We start from the raw sequence: 22,326 nt of genomic DNA, 5'->3' as shown, positions 1-22,326 counted from the left end.
GCAATTTTGATTTCTTTTCTAAAGAATGTAATTGGAATAATATGAAATATGCCAGCAAAGAATGATCTGATCAGTTCATTCATTTGTATATCAATGCAAGTACATAATCTATTGCTGATAAATTTGTACTAAAATTAGAACATGGTTCAAAATATCCATGTATTAAGCTTAGATTCATTATATATAAATAATAAAACATATCTATTCAAGTAAAGAACCTGGTACCACCAATTTAAAAATTACAGTAAAGAATAAAAAACAGAAAATAATAGGATTTATGCATAGGAAGAAATTCCTATATAGCTGAAAAAATTTCCAACAATAATCTGAAAGTATATTAAGTTGTAGTATATAAATTGATGACATATGGAATTAGTGGAAAAATTTAATATGGGAGCCATTAGTAGTTTTACTTTTGAAAAATAAGGTCATAGCTAACTGACTATGTAGTCCAGGATGGTCTCTACCTCCCAATCTTTCTGCTAGGATCTCCAGAATGCTTCAATTACAGGCACATACCACCATTTCTTGTTTACAATTTTAGTTTATATCAAAACCTAGTTTTTAAAAAAAAAAGTCAAAATAGGTCAGAGGAAAAAATGAATACAGAAAAGGAAACTGAAGCATTTCTGGAATTAAACACAGTTTTCTGTATAGTTTAAGGATGTTTAAAATCTTATCTGTGCTTGTCTTTGGCTATTAGACAACATTAAATAAGTGCTAACCAAGGTACATACCAAGACTGTTCATAGTTGCTGGGTGGGGTATACAACACAGGTCCCCATAGGAGGGGAAGATAGGTTGGTTGGTTGAACTGGAGCAGAGTGGAGGGAAGAATGGGAGGATCTGGTGAAAAGGGGGAAGGAAGATGTGATTAAGGGTGAGAATAAAGGAGGAACAGCTAGAATTAAATAGCATTTGAGGGATGATACAGAAACCTAGTATGGTGGAAATGTCTTATAATATATGAAGATAATCCTTAATGAAGTTTCTAAATAATGAAGAAGACAGAACTCCAATAGGCCATCTCTTATCACCAAAGATTCCAGTAATGAAAATAGATTTTATTAAATTCAGTTGTTGGCCCCAAAAAGTCCCATGGAAATCTCTAAGTAGCTGAGTCTGTTGTCTGCTGAGAACATACAATAACCACGCAACACATTGAACAGTTGGTGCCTACATAAAGCCTTCACCCCTATGTTCTTGTGTTTGTGACACAAAAAGGTGCCCCACGGGCTATAAAGAAAAAAAAAGATAAATGCTAGCCCAACCACAAAACCTTTGTTCTATAACCTGTCCAGCCTCCAAAATATGCTAGGGCAATGGTAGCACAAATCTTGTGGGAGTGACCAACCAATGACTGATTTTGACTTAATGCCCATGCTGTAAGATGAAAGCCATACCTGGTACTTCTTGGGTGAACAAGAACCAGAGCCCAGATAACCTAGATACCTCGATAAACCTAAAAACTACTATTAAAAAAAATAAAAATTGGAGTTTATTATAAGGGTGTTCTCTGTGTTTTATTTAGAAATAGCTGAGTGGAGTTAACAGGCAACAGTCCAGATTACCTTACATGGATAGCTGGTTTTCAAAACATCAGAAATCCTTAGAATTGACATGACAAACATTTCAGTATTAATGTTCATTTTCATTAGAGACCTGTCTGCTCCGGACAGCTCCCTATATTGAATTCTAAGAAGAAATTGAGCATCCTTGGAGTTACTCCAGTTGTGGTGAGACAGCCACTAGGCAAGAATTGCCACTTTCCTTCTACAGACAAATTACTGTCCAGAAAAGGACACACTTGCAGAATAGTCGACTGATTATATCTGCCTAGACAGAGTAATCAGCCCTTAATAATTCTGCAGCACTAAGGTCTGTCAGATGATCCTGGGCCAGAAGGCAGAAGAACAGATGCTCCAACGTTTTGAAGTAGAGCGAGTGTCCAGGTGTTCAGAGGTCTCTATAAATTGGCTAAGTTTTAGAAGCTATGCTTTGTGCTTCCCACAATTATAGTCGACTCAGTCATTCTGGATTTCTGATGGGGTTGAAAACATATAGCTATTGACCTTAAGAGAAAAGATGTGAGTGGATGGTCGTCAGCTGACATTCATCCTAAAGCCAGGTTCAGAACTAAATGTTTTAGTTAGAATAGATGACAGAGGAGCTGGTTAGTCAACAAAAGGATGGACTGGGTATTAGGACTATCCTGTACCTCACTGGTACAAATTAGCATAATTATGCTCTAATTGTATTTTGAGAGAAAAGTTTCATTTTAACAGGAAGGGTGATGTGTAGGAGGAGCTAAGGTAGGAGGAGTACTGAGAGGAAGAAAAGGAGTAAGAAGAGGAGAAGAAGAAGGAGAGGAGAAGCTAGGTGTTAAAAGAGAGAAAGAGGGGGAAGACAGGGAGGCAGATATTCATGTATCTCCACCAGTCAAAGATAGTTGTTATATCTAGGTTGGTCAGTGGGTTATACCTCTGATTGAACAATTCCAAACTTATAAGCCTATGATTAACATTATTTTAAAAAAATGTATAAATGCAAAAAGGAAAAGGGGGCATGGGATAGGGGTTTCCTAAGGGGGGTGGGAGGGAATGGGGATAGGGGATACCATCTGAAGTGTAAATAAAATATCTAATAAAAAAAATAAAAAGAGAAACAAAGAAAAAATAAAAATAAGAAAATAAAATAAAATGACTCCTAATGATAGTCTTCTAAACACATAGATTGCATAGATTATAGGTTTATGGAGCCATCATCAGAGAAGCTTCTGCAGCAGATGGGAACAAATGCAGAGACCCAAAGCCAGGCATTATGCAGAGAGAGAGAAATTGGAACACACAGTTCTAAACAAGATGTTGCCATCAAATTCTTCCTCTTAGAGCTTAGGGAACCCCATAGAAGAAAAGGCAGAGGAGTGTGGGAGCCAGAGGGGATGGAGGACACCAGAAGAACAAGGCTGCATAAGTAAGCTGAGCAAAATTCATTTGAACCACCAGAGACTGACTGAAACAGGAAGCACAGGTCCTGCATGGGCCTGAACCAGGTTCCCTGCATATGTATTATATGTAGCTTTCAGTTTAGTATTTTTCTGGAATTCCTGAGTGTCTTAGTCATGGTTTGTATTCCTGCACAAACATCATGACCAAGAAGCAAGTTGGGGAGTAAAGGGTTTATGCAGCTTACACTTCCACATTGCTGTTCATCACCAAAGGAAGTTGGGGCAGGAACTTGGGGGCAGGAGCTGATGCAGAGGCCATGGAGGGTGCTGCTTAGTGAACTGCTTCCCCTGGCTTGCTCAGTTTGCTTTCTTATAGAACCCAGGACCATCAGCTCAGGGATGGAACCACCCACAAGGGCTGAACACTTCCCCCTTGATCACTAACTAAAAAAATGCCTTAGAGCAGGATCTCATGGAGGCATTTCCTCAAGGGAGGCTCCTTTCTCTGTGATAACTCTGGCTTGTGTCAAGTTGACACAAAACCAGCCAGAACAAGTGACCCCTTGTCAACTTGACACACAAACATCACTATTAAGCCTCAATCCTTACGCTCATATTCATCCCCAAGATCTAAAGAACTTTAAAAGTCCCACAATCTTTATAAATTCTTACATATTAAAATTTTAATCCCTTTAAAATATCTAATCTCTTTTTGAAATTCTAAGTCTATTTACAACTCAAAGTCTCTTTTAACTGAGGACTCCACTGAAATAGTTTCTTACTTCAAGAAGGAAAAATATCAGAGCACAGTCACAATCAAAAGCCAAATCAAATTCTACTCACAATCTTCTGGGCTCCTCCAAGGGCCTGGCTCACTTCTCCAGACCTGCCCTTTGTAGCACACACCTTGTCTTCTAGGCTCCAGCTGCCTGTACTTCATTGCTGCTGCTGTTCTTGGTGGTCATCTCATGGTGCTGGCATCTCCAAAACACTGCTGTCTTCTGCTGAAATTGGGCTGCCTTTTCACAAATAGTCTCTCATAGGCTCTTTTTAAGGTGCCAAACCTTGACCACTGTGCATGACCACTTCAATCCTGGGCCTTCAGCTGCATCTGAGGCTACACCTTTACCAATGACTTCTAGCCGCTTGCAGTGCCAGTTCTTTTCTGTTAGTTTGCCTTATCCAACTCTGATGAAATTGTTTTTGTTTTATCTTGTTATATTTTATTTTGTTATTTTATTGCTGTTTTTTAGAAGGTGGTTCTTTTCTAATGAGTGACAGAAACGGAGTAGATTCAGATGGGAGAGGAGATATGGAGAAATTTGAAAGAGTAAAGGGAGGAGAAACTGTAATCACGATATATTTGAGAAACAAAATGTAAGTTTAGTAAATGGGAAAAACTATAAAAATTTCCCTATCTGCAACACACAATCTACCTGTTAGTGCAATGTCAGCTCTAGGTTCGGGTCAGATGTTGATTGCCACATTGAGAATTCTTTGGTAGTCCTAACTTACTGCAGGCCTTCTTTTTGAAATCATAAATCAATTTCAATTTTGTCAAACACTTTTGTTCAGATTTATTAAAACCATCAGTTTGCTTCACTAATTTATTAAGATTTCAAATATATTTATTTTCCAATACTAAGACAACCCTTGGAAGAAATTTAATTTTAGAAAGTTGAGTTATCCTTCTAAAACAGATCTCTCTGTTTTGCTGATTTGTCTCTTTCTAGTGTTGCTTCGTGCCCTGCTATCTTGGTTACTTCACTGCTTCCAAGTGTAGCTTCCTTCCTTCCTTCCTTCCTTCCTTCCTTCCTTCCTTCCTTCCTTCCTTCCTTCCTTCCTTCTTTCCTTCCTTCCTTTCTCTGTCCCTCCCTCCATCTCTCTTTCTTTCTCTCTTTCTCTCTCCCTCATTCCCTCCCTTCCTCCCTCCCTCCCTTCCTCTCTCTCTCCCTTCCTCCCTCTCTTCCTTCCTTCCTGCCTTCCTTCCTTCCTTCCTCCTCACCTCTATCTTCTTGGACAATATAGGTTGCCCCGACTACTGAGTGTTCTTGACTGCAATTGTTATGTCCTGTCTAGGAGACAGGCATCAGTTCCTCTTCACCCATCCTCGAGTTCTCACAGTCCTTCCACTCTACCTTCTCAGATTTTCCTGGAGCCTTGTAGATGGTAACATAAATGATCTATTTGAGGTTATGGGCATACTAGCCATTCTTCTCAGCACTTTGACTGGTTAAGGGTCCCAAATATAACAATCACCCATTGACAAAGGGGATTCTCAGACTAACATTGAAAAATTCTCTTAGCTCTGTGTATAAGAAGGAAATTTAATGGCTCCTTTCTTGTCACTTCATCAGTATAAGATTCCCCACACAGTACTTATGCACTCCTTAGATAAAGGCTTGGATCAGATCAACAGTACCAGGCATTCATCTCAGCAGTGTACTAAGCCTCAAATCCAATCAGAAGATAAGTAGTTGGTTACATCTAAATACCCATGACACTATTACACTCACTAAAAATTTTTGTCAGTGGTTGTTGAACCTTTCCTGTATATACATGAACAAATAACTTCCACAGATTAGGTGCTAATGGCCCAACAAAGATGTGATTTTTGTTCACTAAGTTGCTATAGGGAGCTAAAGAATTTATTTGTGTTTATTACCAAAGTATAGGTTAAGAGTTACCTCCAGGAATATGGGTGACGCAAATGTAGTTGCCAGCAAAATGTCAAACAGAGCATTGGGTAATGGCTTATGAAAGCTTCCTCCATAAAACATTTGGCAGTGCAGCTCACATGAGTCTACTCTTAGTAGCAAGTCCTACTGTTTAGTTACTTTGAGAAGGAACTGTGTGAATTGTAGCATTTCCCAAGTTTTCTGATTCTCTGAGTATGCTAACTTCTCTCGTTCCATGAGAAAATCAGTTTTAAAAAAATAGGGTTATAATAGTTTATCCCTTTTTTTACTTGTTACATTCTTATTTATTTATTCATTCATTTTACATCCTTCACACTGTCTCCTCTCCTTATCACTCCCTCTCACAATTCTCCTTCCATTCCCTTCCCCTTCTCCTCTGAGAGGGTAAAGCTTCCCTTGGATATCCCCCAACTCTGGCACATCAAGTCTCTTCAAGGCTAGATATATCCTCTTCTACTGATGCTAGACAAGGCAGCCCAGCTAGAACATATCTCACATACAGGCAACAGCTTCTGCAATAGCCTGCCCGCCAATTGTTCAGAATTCACATGTTTTCTCTTGTATAACCAGCCATGAATCCAGTCAGAAAACTTGGTTTTACCCACTGTGGTCATGTCACTATTGTTCCAATAAGACACATTTTGCTCAATATTCTGGTACTGTAGCAAAGAATTATTAGTAGCCCAAATTGTACAAATCAGAAATAAGAAAGCAAACCAGCAAGTAAAGAGTTTCCAGCTCAGCTCCAGCTTGATTTCTCTATGTCTTACACTAAGGAATGCTCTTTTGTTCAAAATAGTTTTACTATCTTGTTTTACATTCATTCTACAGCAGTTATAGTAACCATATGATTTGTGAGACCTTAGGGACCTACTAGGACAATAATTTCTAGGGAGGCAAGTATATTACTGGTTTGAGAATTTTTATCCATTCACATTATTGCCCCTGGGATTGTCCATTTCTACCCAGTTTAGGTACCTTTTTCATATTCATTAAAGGCTACTTTAATTTCTTTTGGACAGTATTTCAAATACATAAGATACCTAAGGGTCATCACTCTATACAGGTAGTGACGAGAAACTCTCAAGGTTCATTTCTAACCATTCTAAATAAGTATCACACGACTTTCATTGACTAAGCAGACACTTAAATGAAATGTTTGCTCCATCTAGGACACCACAGAAAGATCTCATTATTTGATCACTTGTTTCATCCGAAGAACAATTTTAGGTATATTGACATGGAAGGGAGACTCCATTTTGTGCTCCACAGCAGCCATCAGAGTTAAGATGTGGTCTTATTGCAACATCAGCACCCCAGGATAAGGTAGCTGTATTGCTCATAGAAAATTACTGCAAGTTATCTTCTCTTGATAGTTTTTTGGCAATTTATGACTCAACTACATGTTAGTCTAAGTCGTTTAGACACATCAAAACCTCTTTAAGGTCTTAAAGATGATATCTCACCACGGGGCCTAGAAAAATCCAATAAAGATCTATACGAGGTCAAAATACCTACGAAACTACCTTTAATCTTTCTTGAAATCTCCCTATAAATACAGTCTTATTGAATCCAATAAAAAGGGAACCAAAGACTATTCCTTTGTGTTCCAGGAATGTCCACCTTCCTTCTATTGTCTATTATTCTTTGATATTTATGTTTTTTTCAGCTGGTAATAAACAATTGTATGTAACAGCTTATGTGAGTCAGCAGGTCATGTCCTTATTATTCCTTAAAATTTTGCAACCTTTGTTTAAAAGAAGGATGGGTAGATCTGTGAATGGCTTCTTTGTTTCTATGTTAGATATATTCTATCTACCTCCACAACCCACACCTTCATAAGCCAGGCTATAAGAAGCATTGATTTCTATATTTAAAGGATCTTCAAATACAAAAGTTCAAAATCTGAGTAGTATCCAATTATTGCAATTTTCTGAGTTGCATCATTGTTAAGAAAACTCTCTGAATAGTCATTCATGCATTTGAAATTCTTTTGTGTTAAGGGTAGGACTATAAGAGTATCTTCTATCATGTTTACATCCCTTTCTCTTTCTTTGCTTTGCAATTTTTCCCATGCATTACAAGTTTTAGAAGTTACTAAAGGGTTTTTAGTACAGGTTTTATTTCCTTGCTTTCTCTTGAATCCTGCCAGCCGTAAGAAACTATCATCCAATACATTCCTGGCATCCTAACCTCTTTTGTCTCCTTCTAAACAAGAGTCTTTCCCCACTGAAATAATTTATTTATATTGGTAAGTTCATTTTGGGCAAATGGATCAGCTTTAGTTGCCCATAGCAAAAGACATTCAACAGTCATTACTAACTGCTTATATATCTGTCCTATATTTATAACACACATACATATTGCACTATATTCTCTAACAGACATTTGATGGTAACCTTACTATTCAAAAAGATATACTTACCTCATATTATACAATGTAAAAGAGGCTCTGTGAGATTACTGCAACAATACTCTACTCTCACATAACTTACTTTAATCATATGTCTTATCATCCCACTCAGGAAGCATGTAATTGTCATTTCAACAAGGAAGTACATTAACTTTTGTGTTATAGGAAAGGTAGCCACATTGGGATTCTACTTACAGACACTCAGATATGTCAGTCTTAGTGGAATTTCTCATCATTCATCATATGGGCCATACATCTGTTTCCTATTTAACTTGTTCTTTTTTGTAAATATATATTTCTATAAGAAGAAATTATATTGTATAGTTTTTCTTTGAAAGATGTAAATAAATATTTGTTCTCTCCAGCTAGAACATTGAGAGCCAATCAAGTAAATTATTCAACTAAAATCTAGTTCACAGAGTCAGTAAGCTTGTTTGGGTTACTTAAAAACAAACATAAACACCACCAACAACAACAATATTAACTAGGCATTATTCACAGAAGTTTGAGTGACTAAATGGTGGCTACATCCCCCCAAATTTATTCCTACACAGGTGAAAACTCATAAAAGCCAATTCCTTAGGCAGTTCAACGTATGGGAGTGTTTCTTATCTCCATCAACTGTTATATTTTATATAACTTGAACAGACTGTGAATCTTGTAAGTTTCAAGAGCTTTCTGATACTGGTAAATTGTATTAGTTTCTTGAAATTTATGAATTTCACAACGTATCTTCTTCCTTCAACAGGGACTTTTTGATTGTATATATGCATATATATATATATATATATATATATCAGTAATTAAGGTTTTTGTCAAATAGTTTTTCTTGTTTAGAAGTCATTTATTCTTGCTTTGTGGAATGAGTTAGAAACATCTACACTTTCAAAGTACTTTCTGCAATTAATGATACCTGTTCTTAAATTGTTTGATCCATGTATACAGTGTCATTATCTATTCTTAGAATTGAAGTTGGGATACAGAGTTTAGTGATTGAGCATTTGTCTAGCTTTTTGTTCAATTCCCCAGAACTATTTTTAAATTTGAGAAAGAGGAGTAGAATTGAGTATGAAGGTGAGAAAAAGGAAGAACAGAAAAGGAAGACAAAGGTGGAGATGAAGAAGACAACAGTGACTTAATACATTTTAAGACTTTTATAAGAATATGGGCATGCAAATGTATGAAACTCAAAGGTAAGTAAACAAGAACAACATAATGATTGCCATTTTGAACAGCATTCTAATTAAATAGTCAAAAGTCAAAGATAATTTCAAAGAATCAAAGACAAAGTGGCTCATCACAGACAATTAAATTCTCATAGAACTATCAATGCATTTATCAAAAATAAAAAGGAATCTTGCTATTCTAATTCATAAGTCTTGATTTAATGACCAAGAGATATTATTTTTTTAAAAAGGAATCATTTCCACTTTTCTAACAAATACCTAAATTGTTAACAAATCTATCACAAAAGTTTGGTAAAGAAAATGATGAAATAAAATCAATATATAATATATATCTAAGTGAACACATATATGAGCCTATCATCTATAACACTTATATGTGATATATATATATATGTGTGTGTGTGTGTGTGTGTGTTCTTTATGTGGGTAGGTTTATGTATGCTCATCTGTGTATGAATGTACACACATATATGTGAACACTTGCACGTGAAAGTCAGAGATTCTTGATGAGTTTTCCACTAGTTTATTTGCTGAGGCAAGTTCTCTTACTGAACCCAGAGATCAGCAATTTGGCTAACTCTCATAAATGAACATAAATAAACTCCTGTCTCTGTTACAGGTAGAGATCCATGGTTGGTATTTTTTGCTTTTTGTTTTTGTTTTTTTCTGTGTTTTTTTCATTTTTACATGTATGTCTTTTTTTCCCTCCTTTATTGGGTATTCTATTTATTTATATTTCAAATGATATCCTAGTTTCACCCCAGAAACCCCCTATTCCATTACCCCTCCCCCTGCTTCTATGAAGGTGCTCTCCCACCCATCCACCCACCCCTACCTCCCTACCCTGGCATTTCCCTACACTGGGGCATTGAGTCTTCACAAGGCCAAGGGTCTCTTCTCCCATTGAAGCCCGACAAGGCCATCCTCTGTTACATATGCACCTAGAGCCATGGGTCCCTCCATCTGCAGTTGGTGGTTTAGTCCCTGGGAGCTCTGATGGGTCTTGGTGGTTTATATTGTTGTTCTAATACATGTGCTAGAGATCTGAACTCTGGCCTTCATATTTCAAGTGGGTGCTTTATCCACTGAGCTACCTCACTTGCACTGCAATGCTTATTTTTATTAAAAATGTGTATAGTATTATCTTTTCAGTTAGCATGAACTAAAATGAGTAAGAAGCCATTGCTGGTGACAATACACCTGCATTGACTTACACTGCAGAAACGAACTTAATAGTCAGCAAGCTCGGCAGATGCACATAGCTCACTGCTGAGCTATTAGGTAATGTAGCCCCAAACTGTTGTCACAGCATCTATAGACACGATATAGTTCGTGTCTAGCTCTCTCTATAGACACGAACGTAACTGGGTTTGTAGCATTCAAGAGTATCAACAGCTTAAAATAATTCAATGCTTCCGAGAACTGCAGAAGTACCTTCACTATTGAGTCTTAAATTGAGAATAGCAGTGAAGACCTGGTGCTTTATTTGGTATCAGGATCTTGGGTGAGAATATTTGAAAAGCTTGAAAATAAGTGCTAGAAAAATATGGTCTTTTACTGATGATTACAGACAAGAAATATGAAGGTTAAAAAATGGTAATACGTATACTCAGGGTTTCAGAAGTCAGAGTAACAATCAATTCATACAAAAATTATCCAATTAGTGAAAGTCACCTCTTCAATGCCCTATTTGAGAAAAATTTAGCCAGAATTAATAATAATAATAATAATAATAATAATAATAATAATAATAATAATAGGAAAATGTTTGCTGTGGATAGCCCTGGTCTTGTATTTGATGTTAATTCTGCTTTCCAGGGAGGGGCTGCAGAGGAGGAGTGACTCACACAGGTGACTTCTTGTGAACCTTCTGCTACCCTTAATTTGTAAAATAAAGACTAGAGCCAGTAACTGGGTAGTAGAAAGGGAGGCAGAGCTAAGGATGGCAGAGAGACAAGAGAGACAGAGAGATGTGGCAAGAGCGAGAGAGGCGAAATGGCTGTGGACGTGGACCTGCATGGCATCAAATAAATTGGTAGATAAGAAATCTAAAGGTTAGGGATATTGTGATAACCGTCTCAATTGTGTGGGCATCTTGTGGTTTGAGTATTTGCCGATATATAAATCCAATGGTTGACTTTAAGCATTAAGAGTCTTATTTCTACCGGGTACTGGGCATTATAGTATCTACCTCAAAGATGGCAGTTATTGTCTGGGGTTGAGCCAAGCGCCACGGGGGTGACAGAGTTGGCCCGGGATCTTGCCTAGAGCCGTGGAGGCAACAGAGCCGGCCAGAGAAGGCAGCAGCCACACAAACGATGCCAACGTCTCATGGTCCCTGGGCTGGCGACACTGAGGTTGCCAGCCAGTGCCAGACTCTAGTGTGGGAACATGGCTGCAGAGGTGGGAGCCAGCAGCCGTCCCTTTTGAATATTTACCACAACAAATGTTTCCAAGACTTGTCCCAATTAAGTTCTGTTTTTGATAAAATACATGGTCACAAGCAACTTATGGGAGGAAAGTATTTGGCTGACAATTCCGGGTACCAGTCGATCAATGATGAAAAACATGCCAGGAACTCAAGCGTCAAGTTAAAACAAAGGCTGGAGAGATGACCCATTAGTTAGGGGCACTGCCTTAATTGTTCTGTTGCTATGAAGAAATATCATGAGCACTGAAACACTTAAAATTCAAACATTTAATTGGGGCTTGCTTATAGGTTAAGAGTTTTAGTCTATTATTATTATGACAGGAAATATGGCAGTGAGCAGGCCGGTATGATGCTGGAGAAGTAGCTGCGAGTTCTACAGGTTCACAGACAGGAGGAAGAGAAAGATACTGGACCTGGTTTGAGTATTTGAACCTCTAAAACCCGTCTCAAGTGACACACTTCTTCCTACAATACTACATCTACTCCAACAAGGTCATACCTCATAATCACTGACAAGTAACAAACACTACTATCAAATGACCAAGCCTCCAAATATATGAGCCTTTAGGATATTTCTTTTCAAACCACCATAAGCCCATAATGCCCTTTCAGTGAAAAAGAGTTGCAGGTCTTAGTACCTAATTCAGGCTGTTTATCACTGCCTGGGACTCCAGCTCAAGGAAATCTGATGCTGTTTTTTTTTTTTTTTTTTTTTTGGTCTTTTTGCATACCTTCACTAGCCTGTACATCCTTTTACAAAGACCCAGACATGGACATGAATATGGACACACACAAAGACACACAGACACACAGATACACACATATAATAAAATAAGATTAAAAATAATTTAAGACAGAAATCACGTCAAATCCTTCATACTGAGTTCCTTGAAGAATTATGCTTTCCTAGCTTTCTTGTCCTACTTAGGACCAGGGAATAGAGCCACGCAAAGTGAGATAGGCTCTCCTTCATTCTTTAATAATCAATCAAGATAATCCTCCACAGAGAAACCTTCAGTCCAATACGGTCTAGGCAATCACTAAAATTAAGATTTACTTCTCAGGTGACCCTAAGTTATGGCAAGTTGACGGTTAAAGCTCACTAAAACTTGGAAAGATTAATACAACCCCAACTTAAATATAAACTGTCATATCTATGGTAAAAATATCTGGTTAAAAATTATTTATGAAGACTAAAAATTTTGATATTAGTTTTTCTTTGTAAGAAGGAATGAAGGAACATGAGTAATTGAAGTTTCTTGATTAAAGTGATAGTTTTTAGTAATAGGCTAAATAAACATATAAAACTATACATTTTGGGGGAAAAGTGCCAACCTTAATTTTGGATTTGTTACTTGAGTTTACTTACTGCCTTATTCAATAACTCTATTAAGTATTATGGAATAAAAATATTTAATATTCAGAAAGTATAAACTTCTGGACAGATTATTTTAGAAGTTATACAAGTTGGTGGTGCATATTTTGCTCCAATTTGAACAGAGATTATGTTGGATATATCACTGTAATGGATATAAAATAAAGAGTAGGAAGTATTGGGTTACATGGGGACTAAATGTTTTATTCTTTAAAAAACTTGCATTGAAGTGTATATGTGCCAGAAAGCGGTGAAAAATAATGTATGAGTGGAAAAGATAAAAGTATTGAATGGCCTGAATTTAAGGCAACAAACTGTAAGAGGTAAGTCCAGGTTGGGCATAGTAACATCTTCTGCAGAGTCACAGTAAAGAGAAAGGCTGAGAATAACATCTCTGAATGAAAAATTTAGACAATTACCCATAACCCTGAAATTGACACTTCAGAGTAGTAGCTGTGGAGATTAATATTGATTCTCAACTTGATAGAATGCAGAGTCACCTAAGAGACAAGCCTCTGTGACACTTTGCAGGCCCCATCAAGACTGTTTCAGCATCTGGCCATGCCTATGAAGGATTATCTTGATTATATTAATTGATGTGGGAAGTTTCATCATAGAACTGGGCAGCACCATTTCCTGGGCTTGGTTCCTGGACTTCACAAAAGGGATAAAACTAGCTGAGCATCAGCAATAACTTCCCTCTGTTTCTGAGGATGCACTGTATCAGCTGCCTGAACCACCTGCCACACGAGCTCCCCACTGTGATGTTCTATGCCTACAAACTGTGACTCAAAATAAACTCTTGCTTCCTTGAGTTCTCTCTCTCTCTCTCTCTCTCTCTCTCTCTCTCTCTCTTTCTCTCTCTCCATGTCTTTCTTTCTGTTTTTCTTTTTCTATAACAAGAAGAATAACTAAAACATGGTTTAATCAGATATCAACTTCAAACAAGTGAAATTCACCAAATTGAGGTAATCTTTGGAGAGACGGTCTAAGCATTTATTTAAAAGCAAATGGGAAGTGACCCTGAAGAAGTAATGATTAAACAAACAGATGAGAGAAAGAAATAGTTATATCATTAGCAGGTTAGATAAACTGGCAGAGATAAGTGAAGACTTAGAAATGAAACTTTTAAGAATGCTATACTTGGGAATTATCTTATTGTATACACTGTGGGCAGAAGCACAGATGGTCAGAGATGGGAGAAAACATAATTTTCCATCTATTAATTTTGAGTTTTCTCTGACTCTATAGTCTGCACCTCATAGGAGACTGGACTTTTCTAGTTTTTAATTCATACAGTGAACACATCTCAACATTGTAATCCTTAGAGGCAAATTTGAAAAACCCATCCTTCACTTCAGAGGTTTGACAATTCTGCTAAAGATTCAAGTATTTGACTTCCATGTGGTCTTTCTGTCAGCTCACAGGGGATACTGAAGTTTCTGAGAAGTACATAGTGATTAACATGCATATTTATAAATAGAACATCCATGAACACATGTATTTTAAGATATTTTTCTTTTAATCTCTTAAGATTTTTTATACTTAAGAGATTTTTTATGGTGTTCAGGCATCAAAACTTGAATACTAGCTATTTATTAGAGTTGCATATAATTGGAATTTTAATTATTCAATTTAATACTGGCTTAAATATAAAAAGCACTAAATGAAAGTAATTCCATATTTATTTCATCATCTTAACATAGTCTGCATTCTTAGTGAAATTACTACTGTTACATTCTTATAAATTTCTCTCACTAATTTTTCTTTTCCTTGTTAAAATGGAGCCTCTTTTACCACATGACCTTAGTTCCTAAATCACTACCAGCATAAGTGGATGGGCAGATCATATATTAACTATCATGATATGTATTAGACATAAATATGAATGCTATATACAATGTGCAAAATATACCATCATACTGTTATCACGCAGCTTTGCTTGGATTCTGAAAGTAGTAATATGACTGAAAACAGAGGAGTTTTGTTGCTAGGAAATTCAGTGCATAGGAATGAAAGAGGAAGTGGTAAGGAAGAAGGAGGCGATACTCTAACCAATGAGGAACCTCATACCTAATTTGAATCTTATTGGAAAACAGGAGTACATAGGTGAAGAGTGACATTTCAGTTACTAAGGAGTAGTCTTCTTTTCAGTACGTTCTCTAGCATAGTGATGGTCCCTTACCACTCCCGATGGCCTTACAGCTACCTCATCTTTTAGGCAAATGTCATAGTTAAGTTTCTATCATTTTGACAAAACAACATGACTAAAGACAACTCTGGAAAGAAAAGGGTTTATTTCATCTTACACATCTAATTGAATAGCCCATCACTGAGGGAAGTCAGAATAAAAAGCCCAGGACCTGAAGGCAGAAACTGATGTACATACCATAGAGAAATGATGCTTAATGGCTGGCTTCTCATGGTTTTCTCAGCCTGCTTTAATATAGGACCCAGTGGTGACACAGGCCACAGTGAAGTCGCTCCTTCCACTTCATTCAGCTGTCAAAAGTCCTCAAAGGGTTGCCCACAGTCTAATCTGGTGCAGACATTTTCTCAATTGAAATTGCCATTTCCCAAAGGACTCTGGTTTGTGTCAATTTGACAAAACACTAGGCAGCATGGCAGAATATTTAAATGTGAGCTTATGTATAAGATTGATACACCAGGAACTCCGAGGCTTATCACAGTTTCTCTATTATTTAATGTTTACATAGAATGACCATTTTGCTAAAATTAAAAGAAAAAGAAAAAAGGATCCGTGGAATTTCGGGGTAGGAGAGGGTACTAACAAAGTAGAATGTTTGTCAAGACACCTGTAGTGGTAAATTAGTTAAACCATTTTGACTCAAAGGCAGGTCGCATTCGAGCACCTGCCCAAGAGCTCTCTGGTTCTAATGCTTTGTCTTAATTCAGCCCTCCCCCCCCCCCCCGAAATCAGCAATCTGCCTGTCCAAACACTAAAGGTCCTTGTCCTCAATTGGCTTTTGACTGATCAATAAAGAACCAATGGCTAGGCAGGATGAAAGAGGTGGGACTTCTGGGTTGTAGGGTGAGAAGGGGGGAGGGGGATGCAGGGAGGAGAAAGAAAGGACTCCATGAGAAGGAGTAGGACAGACCAAGACTGGAAGGAACAGAGGGAGTAACAAGAAGGAAAGTGGCTCCCAGAAGAGCTTCCCAGAATTGTCTTGGGCAGCAAAGATAGGGTGCCACCCAGAAGGAGCCAGGGCAACAAAGACAAAATATAGATTTTTTAAAAATATTAACAAGGAATACTGGAGGGTGTGTTTGCTAACTGCAGGGAGGATTAATGCCCAGCCATTGAGCTAGTCAAGACATATCAGAATTAACTTGTATGTCTGTGTCTTTTATTCATCAACCCAGAGGACTCTAGCAGGTGGCTAGAAGAGTAACTCACCAGGAGCCAAAGAAGTTTTACCAATTCACCACTAACGACACTTACATGCAGTTCTACACTTGATCTTAGCCAAAAGGCCAAGAAGCGATTACATGCAGTTCTTACATTTATTTATTCTTTAGCCTGTGAAAGTGTATGCTTGTGTTCATTGACTCAATTGTAATTTATTACATCTATCTTTAAGAGATATTCTACTTATTCTAAGTAGTATATACATTTCTAAAGCACTTCTAGCTTTGCCAGGCATCCTAGAAGTCCCACCTCTTTCATCCTGCCAAGCCATTGGCCATTGGCTCTTTATTGATCAGTCAAAAGGCAATTGGGGACCTGAACCTTTAGTATTTAGACAGGCAGATTCCTAATTTGGGGGGCTTAATTAATATTTCTAATACTCAGCATCTTTAATGCATTTCTCTGTTCTGGATGAGCAGCACATACCTTTTTCTTAAGAGTACGTTACATCAGGTTATTTACTTGGGCAATGATGGAGACATTCCATAAGCAGGACTATGTTTTTAGTGGGGATGGCTTTAGACTTACCCTGTTACTTATTTGCTAAGGTTCTTCATGTAACTTCCTAATAGGCTCCAAATAGACTCAAAAGCTTAGGTTTCCATGTGGAAAATGTTCCAATGTCAGTCAAAAGCTTGGTCCATTTATTAGAGTAGAAATAAATGTATGATTATAGATTTTTTTAGATTAAATGTGTTCTTGCATCTTGAAGCACATTTAACATAACATATATTAAATTAGATATTAGCCATTACTTCCTTTGTTTGGACTTCAGAGCACAGTAGTGGAAAGTCAACCCCTCCCCCGCTAAATTTTTAACCCCCTTTAAGTTTATATTAAAAACAAAGTGAATACAGTTTTCCTTCTCATTATAGCAACTTTTGGACAGATATTTCAAAGATGTTGATTCCAAGAAGCTGTTGGAAAAGTATTCATACAATTTTCCTGGGTTTCAATTGATTGTCATTTACAATGTTCCAGCTTTGCTGCTGGCACCATGGCTAAACAGAGCATAAAAGCCTCTGGGGTCTCTGTTTATAAATTCAAAGCAGCATTAATGCTCCCTAGTGAACAGTCCCTCCTCCAGTCTTTGCTCTGCACTTTGTCTTTATATTTGCTCCTATGAGTATTCTGTTACTCCTTCTAAGAAGAACCAAAGCACCCACATTTTGGACTTCCTTCTTGAGTTTTGTGTGGTCTGTGAGTTGTATCGGGTATTGTGTTTAGGCTAATATCTGCTTATCAGTGAGTGAATGCCATGTGTGTTCTATGTGACTGGGTTATCTCACTGAATATATTTTCTAGTTCCATCCATTTGCCTAGGAATTTCATGAATTCATTGTTTTTAATAGCTGAGTAATATTCCATTGTTTAAATGTGCCACATTTTCTGTATACATTCCTCTGTTGAAGGACATCTGGGTTTTTTTCTAGCTTCTGGCTATTATAAATAAGGCTGCTATGAACATAGTGGAACATGTGTCCTTATATGTGTTGGAGCATCTTTTGGGAATATGCTGAGGAGGAATATACCTGGGTCCTCAGGTAATGCTATATCCAATTTTCTGAGGAACCCCCAGACTGATTTCCAGAGTGGTTGCATCATCTTGCAATTCCACCAACAATGGAGGAGTGTTCCTCTTTCTCCACATTCTGGCCAGCATCTGCTATCACCTGAGGTTTTTTTTTTTTATCTTAGCCATTCTGACTGGAGTGAGTTGGAATCTCAGGGTTGTTTTGATTTGTGTTTTTCTGCTGACTAAGGAGGTTGAACATTTTTAGGTGTTTTTCAATCATTTGAGTTTCCACAGTTGAGAATTCTTTGTTTAGCTCTGTACCCCATTTTTAATAGGGTTTCTTGATTGTCTGAAGTCTATTTTTTTTGAGTTCTTGTATACATTGGATTTTATCCCTCTATTGAATGTAGGATTGGTGAAGATTTTTTCCCAATTTGTTGGAGCAGAGACTGGAGGAGGGGGCCTTCCTGAGACTGCCCCACCTTGGGATCCATTCCATGTGCAGTCACCAAAGGCAGACACTGTTGTAGATTCCAGGAAGTACATGATGACAGGAGCCAGGTATAGCTGTCTCCTGAGTGGTGCTACCAGAGCCTGACATATACAGAGGCAGATGCTCACAGCTAACCATTGAATGGATCACAGGGTTCCCAATGGAGGAGTCAGAAAGAAGACTGAAGTAGTCGAAGGGGCTCCCTCATGGGGAGAGCAAGAATACCAACTAACCAGAGCACCAAGGTTCTAAACCTCCAGCCTGGGAACACACATGGAGGAACCCATGGCTCCAGATGTATATGTAGTGGAGAATGGCCTTGTAGGACATCAGTAGGAAAGGAGGTTTTTGGTCCCATGAAGGCTGGATGTCCCAGTGTAGGGGAATTCAAGAACCAGTAAGTATTTGGGAGTGGATGGATGGGTGAGGGCACACCCTCATAGAAGCAAGAGGAAAGGGATGGGATAAAGAATTTTGGGGGAGGGGAATGGGGAAAGGGGATAATATCTGAAATGTAAATAATTAAAATATCCAATTAAAAAACAGATAATGGAACTGCCTATTGCAGTCGGTCATTTGAGACTTTTCTTCAACAATTTAATGTTACCCATATTACTGGAACTCCTTATAATCCTCAAGGACAAGGTATTGTGGAACAGGCCCATTGAACTTTAAAACATTGTCTTCATAAAATAAAAAAGGGGGCAGTATATCCCTGTACACTACAAATTTATTTAAATTATGTTCCTTTTATTTTAAATTTTTTAAAAATTTGGATGCTAAGAAACTTTCTGCTAAGTGTCTATGGCACCCTATCACCCTAATACTACTTATGTCTAGGTGAAAAAGAAAGATCCAGTTACTGACATGTGGCATTATCCTGATCAGGAATTTAACATGGGGAAGAAGGAACATTTGTGGGGTTGTTTTTTTTTTGTAGGATGCTGAAGGAGCATGGTGGCTGCCAGAGTGACTGGTGAGACATTCTGATGCCAGAACAAAGAATGATGCTGATCTGTGAGCTTGCTCAGTGCCCTGACAATGGTGACTGGGAAGCTGTATTGGACATATGTTCCTGACCAACCTTTGCTTTCCTATATCCAGATGAGACAAGATTCCTTGCCTCAAGTTTTTAGACCTTGTAAGACAATCAAAATAAGAAGTTATAATGCCTCTTGTACTTTTCTTAAATGTGACCAGTTATTCAGACTCAATCATTGACTGATCTAGAAATCAATTTAATATTGGATATAACAGTCTTCATTTGCAAGTCTGGTTCTGGACATTTTCAGAGACATATTTGGAAGTTAGCTTCAGTTCTCTGTGATGTTATGTTAGGAAGAGATAAAATTTGGACAGGATCTGGATTTCAAACAAGTGTTAGTGTATTTGTTAAATTTCTTTTAATTGTCATGTTAAAATTACTTTTGTTTCCTCTACAGTATTTAATGTAATTTTGTTGATTGTACAGTTTCTCATTGTGTTAGTGTATTGAAACCTGGCATGTCTGTTATGGGGATCTATCAACAAGCTTTTGTTTTATTGCCTTTAGTATTACAGGACCTTAATATTAAGATTAAAGCTTGCAAGTACTCAAAGAAGTAAGTCAAGCTTTAAGCAGAAGCAAAGGAGTAATGGGCTTGATTATTGCTGGTATAACAGCTTTAATTACATTAATTGCTAGTACCACTGCTTCTGCAATTGCTTTGACACAAAAAGTTAAAACAGCTACTTTTATTAATCATTTAGCAAAAAAAAAAAAAAAAAATTTACTAATGTGTTGAGTATGCAAGAGGATTTAGATAGGCATTTGAAACAAAGGAGTGATACTCTTTATTCTATTCAAATTATCGGAAGGATGTTCAGAGTTTAAGAGTAAGGAGCCATCTTGAGTGCGTGCCAAATACCAATGGAATTGTGTTACTTCTAAAATTTACGATGATACTTATTATAATTAGGAAAAAGTTTGAAAACTCTTGCAGGGTATTTGGCATGATTCTAACACCTCTCTGGATGTTTGAACTTTGCATAGTGAGCTTATGAATTTCAAGAATGCTGCTCTGCTGAGCTTTGATGCGCAGATATGGCTGATAAAATTATCCTTGGCCTGAGTTTAGTATTTCCATTTTTTTCAAGCTTCAAGACCAGCATATATAGTTTGATCATTCTATGCTTTTTGTCTTGGGAATACTTTTATTTCTGCCCATTGTATGAAAGCTTTTCTTTAACAACATCATCATGTTGGTGGCCAAAGTACATGGCTTGAAACTAAAAATGGACCCCCAGAGATGGTTATTAATTTAACAGGCTGGCAAGCCAAGGACAGGTAAGATTCTGCATAGAGTCTTACCAACCTAAGACAGTAATGCATTGCTTTTGATAATGCATATTCCATGATGGGTAAGGAAAGCATTCTTCTCAGAATGACTTAAGACAGACTCAGTCTTGTTTATGAAATAAAAAAGCAGGAGATGAGGAGAGATTTTGGAATTACTTGGTAGGAATCTGACACTGGCCAAAGACAAGGAAGTAGGCTTCAGGCAGGAATCAGACATTAGGCTAAATGAAAGAAGTAATTTCAGGTAGGAATCTAAATATTAGGCTAGAACAAAGAAGTAATTTCAGAGTGGAATCTGAATGTTAGGCTGGAACAAGGAAGTAGGCTTCAGGCATGAAAATGACCTTGGGCTAGGACAGGGAAGTAGGCTCAGATATTTTGGTCATCCTGATAAGCCCTTAGAAACAGTGATCATGGAAGTGGTCATGGGACTTTGTTTATAGCCCTGCTTGTTTTTTGACTATTTGTGTTTATTGTCTTGCTTATTCCTTGACTATTTGCATCTATTGCATTGCTAATTCCTTAACCTAGAACTGACCTTAATACTTGCATGTAATTAAAATGATATAAAAGCAGATTGGGAAAAAATAAAAATTAAAAATTAAAATGTTCAAAGCAAAAAAAAAAAAAAAATAAAAGCTCTGAGTGGAGCTTTCATTATCATTCCGTATGTACACCGACTTCTGGTGTTTGTAAGGCTTCCAACTCTATTCATACAACAGTAGTTCTTAATGTAAATTTCATTTTCATACCTTCTTATCTGGCAAAGGGCTTATACCTCAGCCAAATATTTAGTGGCTTTGTAACAATTCTTTCCTAAATGTTCAGTAATTGGTTACACTTACCAGGTTCAGTCTGACTTCCATTGTGCCAGTAGTTCTCTAATGTAGGGGTTAAGACGGCCATGGCTACTTGCTTAACCACTGCCATGTTTAAAGTTCTATGCAAGGGAAAATATTCTAAAGAGGACTGAGTTTCTCTACCAACTTCCCGGCTCAAGTGAATTCAGAGCTGACATTTATTTCTCTTGATTATATGTACTATACTCTGGAGTTGAACCATGCTATTAGAAGCATTCTATTATGTTTTGTGTTAAATCTCCATAATGCATAATGCTGGCACCAACTGTTAAAAATAACAGGAGCAATAATAGCAATAGCAGGGCCAAAGACTAATTGGCATAGCCAGTATAATTAGCACTGTGTAGAACACTGCCAACAAGTCTACAGTGGAGAGCTATATTGATTTCTCCATGTGTTTTCCAATTTGCTAGCAGTTTTACAATGCATTTATATCAAAAGGGAACTCTAATCTGCTACTTGAATTTCTTTGTCATGACTTTTGAAGGTCAGAATATTATTAACAGAGAAATTGATCGATGACCATTAAATAGCTGCCCAAAATATGAATTTACTTGAGAGTAGATTATCAAGTTATTACAACTCAAGCATTTGCATTTTCTTATTGTTAATCTTCCAGAAAAATGCTTTAAAAGTA

General features: G+C 37.3%; 1 pseudogene; it reads right to left on the bottom strand.

Moving 5' to 3' along the window:
• Positions 1–21,759, bottom strand: part of LOC117713406 (actin, cytoplasmic 2 pseudogene) — a 96,576-nt pseudogene extending 74,817 nt beyond the window's left edge.
• Between the last annotated feature and the right edge of the window lie 567 nt (positions 21,760–22,326).

The sequence above is a fragment of the Arvicanthis niloticus genome, chromosome 8, assembly GCF_011762505.2.
Source record: "Arvicanthis niloticus isolate mArvNil1 chromosome 8, mArvNil1.pat.X, whole genome shotgun sequence".
In the NCBI taxonomy this organism is placed as follows: domain Eukaryota; kingdom Metazoa; phylum Chordata; class Mammalia; order Rodentia; family Muridae; genus Arvicanthis; species Arvicanthis niloticus.
Note: the sequence above shows the minus strand (reverse complement) of the source record. Positions and strands in the feature narration are given on the sequence as shown.